Source organism: Stegodyphus dumicola, chromosome 6 (genome assembly GCF_044657685.1).
Source record: "Stegodyphus dumicola isolate Sdum_Otavi_A_Nest chromosome 6, ASM4465768v1".
Lineage (NCBI taxonomy): Eukaryota > Metazoa > Arthropoda > Arachnida > Araneae > Eresidae > Stegodyphus > Stegodyphus dumicola.
Window position 1 is genome coordinate 124,849,472 of NC_140773.1, and position 15,516 is coordinate 124,864,987.

Genomic DNA, 15,516 nt, shown 5'->3' on the forward strand with positions numbered 1-15,516 from the left:
AAAGGAAATAACTTGCTCCTTATAAAATTGGAACAACTGTCAGGTCGGCGTGGATAATGAAGTTGCGGTAAAAAACTGAAAGGTATTTAGACATAGCTTTCAAAGTTTATTCAAAATGTATGAGATTTATTTACATTTGTGTTTTGCGGATCATCTATTTGAAAAGGAATATCTATTATTACTAGATTTCAGTAATGTGTAGATTACCCTTTTTCATAAAATTACACCAGAAGGCTCCAAATATTTCAGTTGCCTCCTGATAATAGAAAAATTATCAACCTTCAATGATATACCTGCCATGATTTCTTTACTATTGATTTTCACTCGCCTTAATATTTCAGAGGATTTTCTTTTTATATTTTGGATTATTTGTGCTTTCGAAAAATGATGGTTTTACATAGTAGCAAACATTTTATGAGAATGAAATCTCTCTTTTTTTCCTTTTAGCCACCAAAGTTTTCTTTATCAGTTCATAAAAGTAAAAGGAGAAAATGTAAAATGCAAGAAAGCAAAGAAAATGATGTTCAGTTATCAAAAGCAGTTACGAGTTGAATAGTTTCTAAGTACTAATTTGAAAATACTTAATCTAAATCCACGTTAAGTCTTCAGAAGAAACCACAAGCTCATATTTAATGTTGTTTAGAAGAATTCCAATAACAAAAAAATCTTATGTTATGTGGACTACAAATAACTTCCCTGTACGGCCTAGTAAATTACGCAATTTTTTGCTGCACTTCATTTAAAATTATTTCCTCGAATTTCATTAAAGATAATTTCTTATTCACATAATGTTCAGTTCAGTTCAGTTCTTACACCACGGCAAAACAAAAATACATTAAAATTCAAACATCTTCACCAAAAGTTGTAAAGTAAAAAAAAAAGACCTAATACCCCGAATACAGTTAAAAATGGTTAAACCTTTGGCGTTACCTAGCAGAAAGACACTAAACTTGGTGCGTCAACTAACTTAATTCATTGTAACACTGAGAGTTTTCATATTATTTTATTTATTTATTATTATTCCTCCTGCTTTACCTCTGAATAGGCACTACAGGTCAGTCATGCTGACCTGATCGTTGCACTAGCAAAATAAATTTTAGTGTATTTTATGAAAATTAAAGGCCTTGAATATGAATCGAAAATCTATAAAAATTAAAGCCGAAACTATGAGCCGAAAATCTTTAAAATACCTTTTAATGCTGCAAAAAAGGAACATTTAGAGGAAGGATTCTATTTTTTCAATTAGCAAGCCCATTTTTATTAACAGAAATAAAAATGCATGCACCAACTAAGAATTTCTCAGATGTGATGAAGACTAAAGATTTAAAGAATTGCTTCAGATTTCAGACATTATCACAGCCATATTTCGGGCGTTTTAGACCACAAAACCAACGTATCCATCCCAGAGAGAGAATGTCATATCCTGGCAGGAATCTTCTAGTGTTCTAGCTATTCTGGCATGGCACATGCGAAATAAATATCATATACATGCTGTATCATGAAAGGAAATAGGTAACAGCATATTCTGGACTATATATCTCTATAGAGGCTGTAGAAATTTGTAAAATATATGCTGCGTACCTGTGATATCTAACTTGGAATTGAAAAAGACACAGGTGCTGATCGCATTCAATATACGTTTTCGAATGATTTCAAGCCATTCAATGTGTGTGCCTAGTATTCAAAATGAAAGGCGTGTCTTAGCTGTTTAAATAGCCTACAATGGCAAAACATAGGAATACAGGGTATGGATTTCATCGTTTTGCAAATGATGTGATTGTTGAGGACCTGGTTGATAAAATTGGGATGAAACTGTTAATAAACATAAAATTTTGTATAATGAAACCTTTTCTGAAAGTTTTTCAAATGGCATTGGATATGTCATGTTAAATATAAAGACTGCCGGATGAATAAAGACACTGTTATATATCATCTGATAAACAGTGAAGAAAATTTTTAGTCATGTAATAAATAAAACTCGTATCTGTATAATTCAACTTTTAAAACGTTCTGAGTGCAAACTAATGCATTTTACGGCTTCTTCATAAGAGTTTTTTATGCTTTGGGTTATAACCTAATTTAAATGAAGAAAACATTTTACTGTTGTTGAAACTGCAAGATGTTTCATTTAGATTATCTGATTATTTGAAAAGCGAGCTAAGGAATTAAATGTTATTAATTATTATAATGTTATAAATGTTATTAATTAATGCGAGAATTAATTAAATGTTACGATATCTATTGCTCTGAAATGATGGCAAATAGAAACATTACTTGTTCCACAATATCCCTATATCTCTCCATCAGTATTAAATATTTTATAGAGAATTCGTGATCCGTAGAATTTGTGAGTTAAAAATTAATCTCAGAAAATGTTCTTTTTAGTGTTGAAAGGACTGCTTGGTAATGTAATTTTAGAAGTCTATTTTTGCAAACGTTTAAATCTAAATTGAATTTTTAGCGAAAATTCTATAACATTAGACATGCTAGAAGTAAAAGATGAGCTCTTACCTTTGCCAAAAGTAGAGTTAGATCAGCTTGAAAAAAGAGATAAGAAAAAATTCACGGGGATCATAAATGTGTATACTAAACATTTTAATGGCAAAGCCTGATCTGACGCACGTCATAAGTCATGAACAGAACATTAAATAATATTAAAAAGAAGAAATCAGCAGAAAATAAGAAGTGCGAGGTACATGACTTCAGGGTATTTCCAAACAGTAGTTAAGCTCGAAGATGAGGGTGGAAGAGCTTTTATTACAAAAGCAGGTACGTGTGCACTTCTTCGTTTGCCATTCCTTAAAATTCCAGCGACCCATGGGCATCACATTAAGGCCAATATAAATAAAGTAAAAAAAAAAGTTTCATTTATTTCAATAACTTAATAACATCAGAATCATTGGAAGAACACTTTAAAGATTTTAACGAAGCGTTCTCGCTACTAAAAAGGCAGGATTAAAAGTAAATGTCAAAATATGTTAATCTGCCTAGAAAGAATTAAAATATTTGGGGCTTAAAATAACACAAGAGGGAATAAAAACCGACGAGTCGAAAATAATTACGATTAAGAATTTCTCGACGAAAAACACTGCTAAAATTTTAGCTTCGTTTCTTCGATTGTGTTCATACTATGGAATATTCATAAATAATTTTTCTGATGTAGCTGAGCCTCTACAGCTAAAAAGAAAAGAAAAAAAAAAAAAAAAGACTCAAATGGACAGAAGAGGCAAACAGAGTGTTTGCAGCTCTTAAAACAAGCTTTGATTTCAACCCCGGTGTTAAATGTTCTGAACTCAAATAAGTCATTATAAATTTATAAAAGTGACTCGGATTATTTATTCAATAGTAAAAAATTCCGAGCTTATTTTTAATTAATAAAATTAATAAATTCATGTTTAAAAAGAATTATGAATGTTGAATTTCAACTTTCAAATAAACGAATCTTGTGTTATACACAACCTACCTCAAGTAAATGCAGAATTAATAACTTTAATTTATCCTCAAAAGTAGTCAGGTTTTACACTGTTACATATATCTGTTTTGTAACATTAAAATTTATTATTCGAATTAACGTAGTGAAGTTCTTTTAAGCTTATTGTAATGAGATGCATAGACTAAACTTGCCTAAAAGGCACCTTGTTGCCGAACGGTTAGTACATTTTTACCGTTTTCCTTTAATCTGAACTATAGTTTTTACTGCTTTTCTACAAAACAAGCTTTCAAAGTCCACTGAGTATGGACGGTGTCAAGGTTACCTAAAGCCTACCAGCGGCTGAGCGGTAAAGTCGCTGAACACTGGTCGTTTGGCCTGAGGTTCGAATCCAGGGAACGAGCTGGCTGCACGGGCGTTTTCGCAGGTTTTCACATGTGTAACGTGTATACAAGCCAGTTTCGCTTAGAAAGTCTTCCACGAAGGCATCCCTTCCATTAGGCCGACATCCCTTTAGCCCATAATCACATAAACCAAACCAAGGTTGCCTACAATTTCCTGCATAACATACGAAGAACTGACAAGAATTTTCTAAAATTAAATGTTTGTATTATGTCTTTTGTTTCCTTTCCTGTGTGGAATTTGCCACTGAATGCGCAGCATGTTTTGAGAAAATTTTTTTGTTCCATCCATATTTGATTTGCGCTGGCACTATGCATTCTATAATTATTTCTGGAGAAGTTTTACATACTACTGGACAGATTAATTAATTGGCATGGTAGTCTCTCATTTTGCTTATTCTGATATAAGTGATACTGTTATAAAATTGATTATTCTAATATAACTGATGTAGAAAAACTATTTAAATAAGATATTTTTCATGGTTAAGAAATTTTAAGAACAGTTTCATAAAGATTGAGATGTAACAGAAAGAAATAAAACTGATGATTTGACTTCGCCGACAGCGCATAAACCATAATAGAATAAATGCATTCTTTAAAATTCACTTTGTTTACCATAGCGACACTCTGGCGCCAGGTTTACTTAACAGTATTATATTTCGTTCATATTATAACTCTGAACTCTGAATTCATATTATAACTCTGCACAAAATTTATATCATTTAAAGAATTATCTAATCGTTGCCACATGTTCTATTCAAATACTATAATAAAGCTAGAACTATGTATAAAAGAAATTAAACAAACAAAACAAAAAAGAAACAGTTTTTCACAGACGATTGAGTATTTCTCATTCAATTAATTCTGTTCTCACTTCGCGACAAAGCAAAAATACATAAAAACTCAACATATCTGCATTAAAAATTACGAAGTAAATCTTAAACGCTTATTTCCTAGAAAAAATTCAAGAAAGGATTAAGCATGATTTAATTGGCAATAATAAATTAATGCGTTATCTTTGTTGTTGCAAAGCTAAGTTTCTCTAGATTGGCGACAAATCCACTAGTCTCCTGTTTCAAATGTAAACATCAATGGCCGCCATTAAAATAGGCTTAGCGGCACTTAAACAATTTTAAAATTGTTGATAATTCTAAAAATATTGCATACAGATTTACTAAAGGCATAAAACCCTTAACCGGAAGATAAAAACAACATAATTCAATAATTTTTAAAGCAAAAAATGTACAATTTACAAACATATAAGAGTAAAGAAACTGAGATCACTGAGCCGGGTAACAGAGTGGATATATTTATAAATACTATATTTATATACGTTTGGCGCGCCGATTGAAACCAAAATACGAGGTGCACATCTACATATTATAGTAGTCTTATATACAAAATTTGAACGTTCTGAGGCTACTCGTTTTTGAGTTATGCGAGATACGTACGTACGCACGTACGTACATACGTTCGTACAGACGCCACGAAAAATTCTCTTCAGAATTCATTTTAAAGCAGTTTTTTAGTTTTTGTGGAGGAAAAGAGTCTTTTATTCTGTCCTTACGTACAGATATCACACAAAAACATCGTTAAATTGCATTCGAAAGCGGTCAAAGTGGATATTTTCGTTGAAATATGCTGCCTGAAGCTTTTCGCGATTACAGTACTTCCTTTTTACTTCGTACAAGGAAGTAATTAGTTAAAAATTAGAATTGTTATTCCTCTTAGAGTACAACTGTAGTGCACATTTTAGTATAGTTAAGTGGAAATCTGTTATATTTTTGTTAATGCTCAACTGGAAACTCATTAATGTTTTTTAAGTTAAATGTTATTTTGTCTGCATAAAGCTATTACTTCTATCTCGATACCTCGGGAAAGGAAATCAGTGGCACCTAATGGTTAGAATTCATAAAGGTAGCTCCAGTGGTTTAATAACCCCAACACTCTCAAAGCTAACAGCCATGGTACTATAGAGTTAGTGGAGGAAAGAAATCTGTCTCCTGATGAAGAGGGATCGTACCAGTCTGCCCTTGAAATCGATATTCTTGACTAACCTAACCCCAACAGGAAGTTGTATCTTAGCTAATTTTATTTTTTAACTTTGGCGTGCTTCTATTCTGATTTGATTATGAAATATTTTTAACAGTAACATTTCAAAAGTTTGATAAAATTTGTCATTAGAAGTTTCATAGGGTTTTAGTTGATTCACTTAAAGGGTACAATTTCATTCGTGTTGAATGTATATACTTCGTTTAAGCTTCGCAGTTAGCTAGAGTATTCACAAGCGGAAGAGACAACTTTTCTAGAACAGAATTTTCGCAAAATCCTCGAACCCAATTTCACGGAGCTATTGCACTTTATTTTTGTTTCATTTGAATCCAAAGCTGCAGAAGATAAATTTCTGGAATAATTATTTTTTTTATTTGAAGAATTAAGGGTAAAACAACCTAAACTGCAAAGAAAAGGAAACTAATCATTTGTTTGAACAAAAGGAGATTATTTTTTCTCGTTCCCAAAGTCTTGAATTTACATCGCTTCTTACGCAAATTAGTCTAATTAAAGCGGAAATTTTACATTACGAAAAAGTAAGAAACTACAAGTGTTCATATTAATTTGCAAGAAAGGTAAAAAAATTCCGTATAACATGAATAAAAAAGCGTTTTAAAAGTACCTTCCAACATTTTCTTTCACCTCAAGTTCCTAATCTTTAATACAAGAGAGTTTCGCTTTAGAACAACCCTGAGGCAAAACACGGAGAACATGTCGGAGAACAAAAGACAACCCCCCTGCCGTTACCGTTTTTATGGATGTTCTGCCTTAAATGCAGAACTATATTTCTTTTTCTTTCTTTCTGAGATTCTTTCTTTAAGAAAAAGAAAATTGCTTAAAACAGCGTCTGCACGAAATGCTTGTCTGCTCCATCCTTTCTCAGTTGTTGTATCTCCAGAAGTGTAGAAAAGGGAATGAAAAAAAAAAAAAGAAATTTAATTCGACTTCTTAACGATCGTTACTTTCTTCAACCTAAAGAAACGGATGTAAATTTCTTTTCTTTAAAATGGTAATGATTTTAAAACTTATTACAGATCATAAGGAACAGGAAACTGTTTTCCGAAGTAATAATCTGGCGCCTTAAAAATCATTTGGGGATCAAAGAGAAATATTTCACCGACTTAAATATTCTCATAATTCAAATCAGGTTTTATTTCTTGTTTCATTTACTTCTTTAAACTTCGCTTTTTGCAGAACTCTACTTACTATTTCGTACAACAAAGCTGGGTTAAGAGTATTATCTTCTTTACAATTTAAAATTACGTGCTGAAAATGTTGAGTCAGTTTTTTTTTTTTTTTTTTCGTCTGCATATCTAACACTTAAATCTCCTAGAAATTGTAAAAGAATAGTGATGTTATCTAACTTCTAAATAAAAGGTGAAACTAAAGTTACTTATTTTTAATGTTCTTCTGTTTTTTGTTAAATAGAGCTAATTTTGCTATTTTTATAACGAAATTTATTTCCAAAATATTTGTTTGTTTGACAAATCTAACCTAGTCATACTTATAACTGTATTTTTCAGTTTGCAAACTGACTGCGCAGAATGTAATCAATGCTTAACCAAAGGGTGATTAATTAATGCTTTTTACATTACACTAATTACTTAAATTTGAATAAATCTGATATATGTAAAATAAACGAAAACATTGTTATTAAAGTTTTCCCTTAATTTAACAGAGAATTAAATAAATACCTAGGAATACCTAGGAATAGTATTTGATATCAAACTAAATTGGATACCACATATTATGGAACTGAAGAAGAAGACGCTGGGAATAGCTCAGCAACTTAAGTTTATGAAAGGTCACGAATGGGGCCTTAACCCGTACATACAGAAGGTACTGTTCAAAACAGTAATTGAAAAAATTGTTACATACGGGGCGGCAGTTTGGTCATTACCTATGCAAGGTCGCAAGATAAAACATCTCTTAAGCATACAGCGACCGTTCTTACTGAATATTACCAAGGCATTTCGTACTTCCCCAACTAAAGCACTATGTGTATTGACCGGTCTGCCACCGTTGCATCTTAGTGTGGAAAAAGAAGCGACTTATCAAACAGTCGCCCAATTAGGCCAACCAGCAACCCTCCATGAGGATAATTATTTCCCAGCGGAATATGAGAAGTTGATACGGCTATGTGATCATCCAGCGAAACAGGGAAAAGGGGTGAACATTAATCTCAAGCAAAATACCAACATAACGGATGCTGATTTAGTATATTATACAGATGGCTCCCAAATAGATGATAACACAGGCTGTGCCTACATAGCCCTGCGAAACCTGGACACGCTAACACTTTGGAAAGGTCACCTGGACACCAATAATAGTGTGTTCCAGAGTGAGGTGTTAGCAATTGACCGGGCACTAACCCACATCATACAGGAGCAACATAATGGAAGCTTCATATTGACAGATAGCTTATCGTCTCTGCATGCACTTTTAAATCCAGTGCTCTGTTCCCCGCTCATAGCAGACATACAGTCGAAATTACAACAGTCATTTAAACGTAAAGCTGCAATGGATAAAGGCCCATGCTGGCCAAACAGAAAAAGAGCTGGCGGATCAGCTAGCCAAAGGAGCGGCGCAAAACATAAATGCTGAACAAATTAAGATACCTTGGCCAATTTCCTGGCTAAAGAAAAATCTTACGCAAAAAATCAAATCCCTGTGGCAGGAAGAGTGGAACTCTGACGACACAGGACGTCGTGTTTATTATCATATTCCCACAGTAACTTATGATCGCCTCATAATACATGCTCAACTTGTACGGTATATAACGGGACATGGTCCTTTTCCTGTATATTTTGAAAGGTTTGGCATTACAAATACGGCACAGTGCATTTGCGGTGAATTGGGCACACCCGAACATTATGTAGCTAACTTCCCACTAACAACTGATTTGCACCTGCCGATCCCGCCAACGAATGAGCAAGCATTTAGCAGGTTCATGATTAATAACAAGCATGCAGTACGAAAGATTAACAAAATTGTTAATAAACTTATGGACCTCGGCACTGACCTGTGTCAAATCGAATTTTATATATGTCTCTAAAGTATATCATAAAATAAACTATTTTGAACTGTGCTAAAACTAATGCAAATAAAAACTAAGAATTATCCCTTTTTATGGACACCCTCGGCTACATTTATACTGAATAATTATTTTAGTACAGTAATCGTTTTGTATCAGAGAAATTGTGTATAGTATTAATTTATTGTATCATAGTTTTGAAACATTGTAATAGAGTAATCGTATTGATGATCGTATAAATGATAAGGTTATTACTTTTAATGTTTACCTAACTAGTATAATTGATAGCGGAATAGTTCTGTTACTAAATAGAGTAATCATATTGAATAAGAGTAATTGTATTGTTTTATAGCATCATTGTGTTAATTGGTATGGTATGATTAATCATTGTACTTAGTAAATGCATAGAATCACTGTACTAAATTATTATATTTTAGTAATCACAAAGAATCATTCTATTGAATCACTGAATTGTAATCAACAAATAAAGTGCAAGTTATACTGTACTGTACATATTTAACAATTAATTTCTTTACAAGTAAATGTAACATCAAAACTATAATAGGTACTTAAATTATCAGGTTCAGTGTTCCGCCTTACTTGCTTTGGGAACATTCAAGAACCTGACTTGGAACAGGGAGCTTACTAAAGCTATGTTCAATAAATGTGGGAAGTAGACAAGATACACAGGAAGGGTATACGAAACCCTTTATTATTCACCTGTATGAAAAAAAATATTATTTTGATGTCAACATGGCATATATGATTAATAATATGAATAGTATTATCATTAATTTAAGTAATAGTATTGAATCATTGTATATTTTGTAATAATTTCCGGACTTCGGAATACAGAGACCAACCACTTGTGGTCTGAACGTAAGAATATAAAAATATTAACTAAACTCTAACTTAACTTTGGAATAATAAACAAGGGCCTACGTGGAAGATTGGCCGTATATTAACAGGAAGCCGTATGTAGTACAGAGAACTGTTAACACTACGATACGTTTAAAATTATCAAGAGGATTAAACCTCTGGCCTGGAAGGCAACCAGCAACCGAGTAAAACTGCTAAGGCAAGCGGCCTGCTTCTACTAACTCCTTCCTCTCTCTCGCTTGGCAAAAAGCCACAACTTAAGTACTTGGCGTTCGCCAGACAAATTTGCATAAATAAGTTAAAGCTTTTAATTCTGGCCGGAAGTAGAAAATAAGAAGTGATAGTAAAGATTTAAAATAAAATAAACGTTAGTAAAACTTAAGATCCTTACAAAATGATTATACCCATATATTTAAATGTTATTAATAACATATATAGTATTACTACAAATCTGAATATATATATTAAATCACTGAATACTTGTATCGTAATCTTTATACTTCAGTCACTGCATATAATTATTGCTTTGGTACATGTTCTAAAGAAGCAGTATAATATCACTGTATCGCATCATTACATTATTTATAATATTCAGTGTGCAAGGTAAAACTGTGCAGTACATAATTTATAATTAACTGCTTTCAAGTAACATGTAATATCATTGCTGTAATGATTAATTAATGGTGTAATATAAATGTTTGTGTCACTTGGGTAGTGAGGTTTATAATATAAATAGTATTTTTATTAATTTGAGCAATAATATTGAAATTTTGAATAATTATATAGATTTTTGTTCTAATAAGCGCATAGAATTGTTGTATTGTATTGAATCATTGCATTTGAATAATCGTATAGAATCATAATATTGAATTATTCATGAGTAATCGTATAGAATCATAATATTGAATTATTCATGAGTAATCGTACGGAATCATTGTATTGAATTATTTATTTGTATAGTATTTCCAATGTGCAAGTAAAATTGTACTGTACATATCTTATTTTTGAATTGCTTGCTAGTAATATGTAACATCATTTCAGTAATAAGCACCTGTATGAAAAAAAATATTATTTTGATGTCAACATGGCATATATGATTAATAATATGAATAGTATTATCATTAATTTAAGTAATAGTATTGAATCATTGTATATTTATAGTGAATCATTGTGTTAATATTCTCATATAATCATTGTTTTGAATCATTGCATTTTAGAAATTGTAAAGAATTAATGTTTTTATAGTGTATTTATAGTCTAAGTGCAATTATTCATTTAACTGTATTAATATCCAATTTTAATATAATAACTGTGTCTTTAGTAGTAAGCTGTAATATAAAAGTTAACAATGACATTCAGAATATTAGAGACTTATGTGAGATCTAAGTATTTTTATACTTCTCCACTATAAATTTTTTTAAGCTGGCAATGTATGAAATATAAGCATTTGTATGTTCTTGGGTTTTTGTATACTGAGTTTAAATGTTGAATTTTGCATTAGTAAATTCATGTTGACAATGTCGTCACTTATCAATCACAACAGTATAATATAATCATTATGTATGATATATCTTCTTTATGTATTGAATTGTAAACTTTATATGTAACTTGCTAAAATTACTTGCTAAAGTATTGAATTGTAATCTTATGTGTCACTTGCTAAAGTTTTGTTCATAAGTACTCTGTTCACACAGATGTAACCATTTTTAATATCTATGTTTTGTAACACTAATCAATGTGCCCTATGAGTGGATCTCGTGTGGCTCTAACATGAGTCAGCTTTAGATAAGGGTGGACGTGGCGCTAAACCAATTAACCATAATGGTAAAGGGGTGGTGCCCACGTCCTCCGTCACTAAACTAAACTAAACATCTTGGTAGAATGCCAGAGTTTTAATTATTTTCGCCAAAAACATTTTAATTGTTCAGAACTGGACTTAGGAAATTTAATTGGAAAAACACATCATCGTAATTTGTTTCTGTTTTTAAAAGATATTGGCTTTTATAATAGACTTTAACTTGTTTTTTAAAAGATATCAGCTTTTATCATAGACTGTAATCTGTCTTTAGATATTAAAATTTTGTAATTTTTTGGTCAGACATTTTTGGAGAAATTTAAAAATTTATCTTGGCGCACGTTTTCAGCTTACGCTAAGAATAATTCACTTGGAGAACTTCTTAATTTATAGCAACGTATTTTTCTTTCCTTTTTTTCATTGTCCATGAACGGAAAAACGTCGTTCTACATACTTTCAAAAAATTTTTAACAAATTGCGTGAATCACATTTTCATTAGTATCGCTTATAATAAATATGCCAAATTTCAAAAAGCGCCAAAATTTAAATTCATGTATATCTTAGGAAATTTTGTATAAAAAACTCTAATCTCTTGCAGGTATTCTTAAAAATACATCTACTTTAAGATGGTGGGAAAAATTTTATAGGTTATAATTCAAAATTGTTTGAGAAAAATGTATAAAAAGTATTTAAAAATAAAAATTTTAAAAATAAGTCATAAAAAATTAGCGAATTTTATTTGGAATGAATTTCGTAATATGAATATATTTGAAATTTATTTATTTATTCATTTGAAAATTTAATTGATTTATTTGAAATTTTGTAATATGAAAGAAAAAAATCAAATAAATTTAATAAAAAATTAATTAATAAATGTATATCAATTTCAATTAACATTGAAGAGCCAAAATTTTTAGATCTAATTTTTTAAAACTTAATCGTGCGATTTCTACAATACTTAATAGTTTAGCATAATTTATGTCGTAAAGTCGAAATATGGAGGAAAAAAAAAAAGAAAAAAAAAAAGTAAATAAAAATTAAAAAAAAAAATAAATAAATGGCATGTCATTTCAGAAAAAGTCCGATTTTCTGTCAAAATACCTATATTAGAACAACGCTATATATAAATCATATATATCCTAAATCGCACTTTCGAGACATGAAAAACGCAAGTTGAATTTCGTCAATCGGGCTAATAAAACGGGAGATATACAATTGCCTCTTTTTTTCGCGCAGTATCCAACAAAGTCATTTCTGATATCAAAAACACAAAAAATTAACGTATATTCAAGACATTAATTCACTCTGTATTTGAACTATAGCAAAGAAGCTGCTAACAGCTAAAAATTCGTGATATGTTATATGGATTGCATATTTGGTCAATAATTAATCTCAGTTAATCATATTAAAATATACTTACAGTTATAAATTTACTCACTTTAGATTTAATTTTCATGAAACTGTGATCAGTGCTGTACAGAGTGCACTGAAGTGTTGAAGAATTAAACGTTTTCACTTTTCTTCCCTTTTGAGAAACTGCTTTTTCTCTTTTTAAGCATGCATGTGAATACACATACCCGTAGTCAAGAAATCTCTACATCTATATCTGAAATATCTACTTATAAAATTTAAATTGGGAAAGTGTAAGCCAATTCAGCTAAACATGGCAATTAAAGAAAATAACATTAAGCTGTAAACATTATTACCTCCTGTAAAAACTTTGTTCACAGACTTTACTTAACAATAATAATTTATAAACATTTATAATAGATACAATAAATACATCGTAATAGATTTGATAAAAGAGAGTAGAATAAATCATTTTGATGAAAGAGACCCCCTCCAAATTGTGTAAGAGAGTCTTATACAACTTTTTCTCGGGGGGGGGGGGTAGCATTAGTATATAGAAGAGTATAGTACGATCATTCGCGGTGAGTTTCAGCTAAAAGAAATTCGGCATGGTTTCATTGTCTAATAATATGACCAAGATCAGCTGCGTTAGGAATGTATATTTGACATCCCATCCTATAGTATAACCAAAAGTAATCTATGAGTAACAAAACCTTTTCAAAATGTCAGAATATGATACAATTTTTAAAGGTCAGAGTGAAAAATGACTTCATATGCGTGGGTGAGAATTGCTCACGGCCCACGTATTTAATCTCGAGAACTGCTTGAAGTCAAATTTGTTGACTTCAAACAGGACTTTCACATTTATTTGATGCTTTTCCTTTTTAAGAAGTGTAATAAGGAATGAAGATAATTTAGTAAATCAACCAAATTTTTATTGGAAGTAAATCCAACCAACTATGGTGTCTTAGTTCTCAAAAACTGAAAGTAAAATTCAAGTCAGAATTTCAAATCTAAAACTGCCGAGTTACATTGGCCATTTTGGTCTATTAAATTATGCCATTTTGGTCTATTAAATTATACACTTCTTTATATTTATGAACATATAATGGTGTAAAAATACAGACAAACGATGATACAATAATCGACTGAAAGCTCTAAATCCATCGTTAGAATTACAACTAAAATGTTTTGAATATTGTTTTAGCATTTCAGAATTTTTAAAATAATATTAATTAACTATTGCTTAATTAAAATCTAAATAAATGATACACCGCCAAAAATTAATATTCTGAAGCTGCGTTTATTTTTTTATTTAAGAAACTACAGCATTACTGTTTTAATTTTTTAGCCGCTTTAAATTCCTATTTAACCAAGGGAAATATATTATGAGACATTCCGTACGCTTTAACACTGCAGGAGGCGGACTTCATATCTAAAGAGAAAACACAGAAATGTACAGGATATACACTAAAAAATTTTGTACTCAATGAGCAACACATTCTCATAGCACAGAATATAAATAAAATATATAATTTACTGTGAACTAACTAAATGCAGTTTCGTGGTTCTGATCTTTGTTTGTTTGCAGCAGATTCGATTTCTACGTTAAATGAAAGCAATAAAGTTTTTTGAACTGTTAATGACTATACTTATTAGAACAGATAATCATCTTTTTCAACTCTATAAACATAAAATCAATCATCAGGAAAATAAGTTGCGTTCAGAATATGTGAGTACATATCAACAGAAAAGTCGAATTAAAAGGTTATTTCTCATAATTATTTAGAACGCTTTATAGATTTCCTTCGCAGCTCTTTCATTTTACACAAAAATTAGTGAGTATAAACCGTTTACTGATCTGGTATATGTTCTAAAATTCAAATATCATGATTTAGATAATGAATATTTCATATGTTGGGAATGGGAATCATTTATAACTTACTGTCTTCAGTATTTAAAGCAAAATTACTAACCACATTGCAATAGAATTATCTAAAAATAAAATGAGTGATTAAGCTGCTTATTTGAAATATGTTTAGAAAAATAGGCCTATCAGTGCCGTGCGGATAGATTTGTTGCGCACTTTTAACTCAAAATGAGCTAGAATTCTAGCAAATAACCTGAATGCACGTGCATTTACATTCTGAATACAAGTCAAAATCTAATAGGCATTACTCAACGCACTTCCCCTTAGAAGATAAAGTGGAATGAATCTTTCCTGCCTTATATTTTACTGACCAATTATCTTATCGCTTTTGCATTTACTGTTACTTCTCCTTTCTTCGGCTCTCACCAACCAGTATAGCTAATGTATATGTTATTAGTAATGTTTTTTCTGTTAATCCAGTAAGTAGAGGTGGCCTTTCCTGTTAATTCATTTTTCTGCAGAACTACGTAAAATGGTTGCTAGAAGAAATGATTGCCAGAAGAATGCAGTTGCTGGAAGAAATGTTTAAAGGAAATATAATAAGTAAATAGCTTACATTAAATTCAGAAATTATGGAAGCTTAAATTACTAAAATATAAACATTGGGCAAAATGCTCTTTTATGTGCTTGATAATAATCATGCTG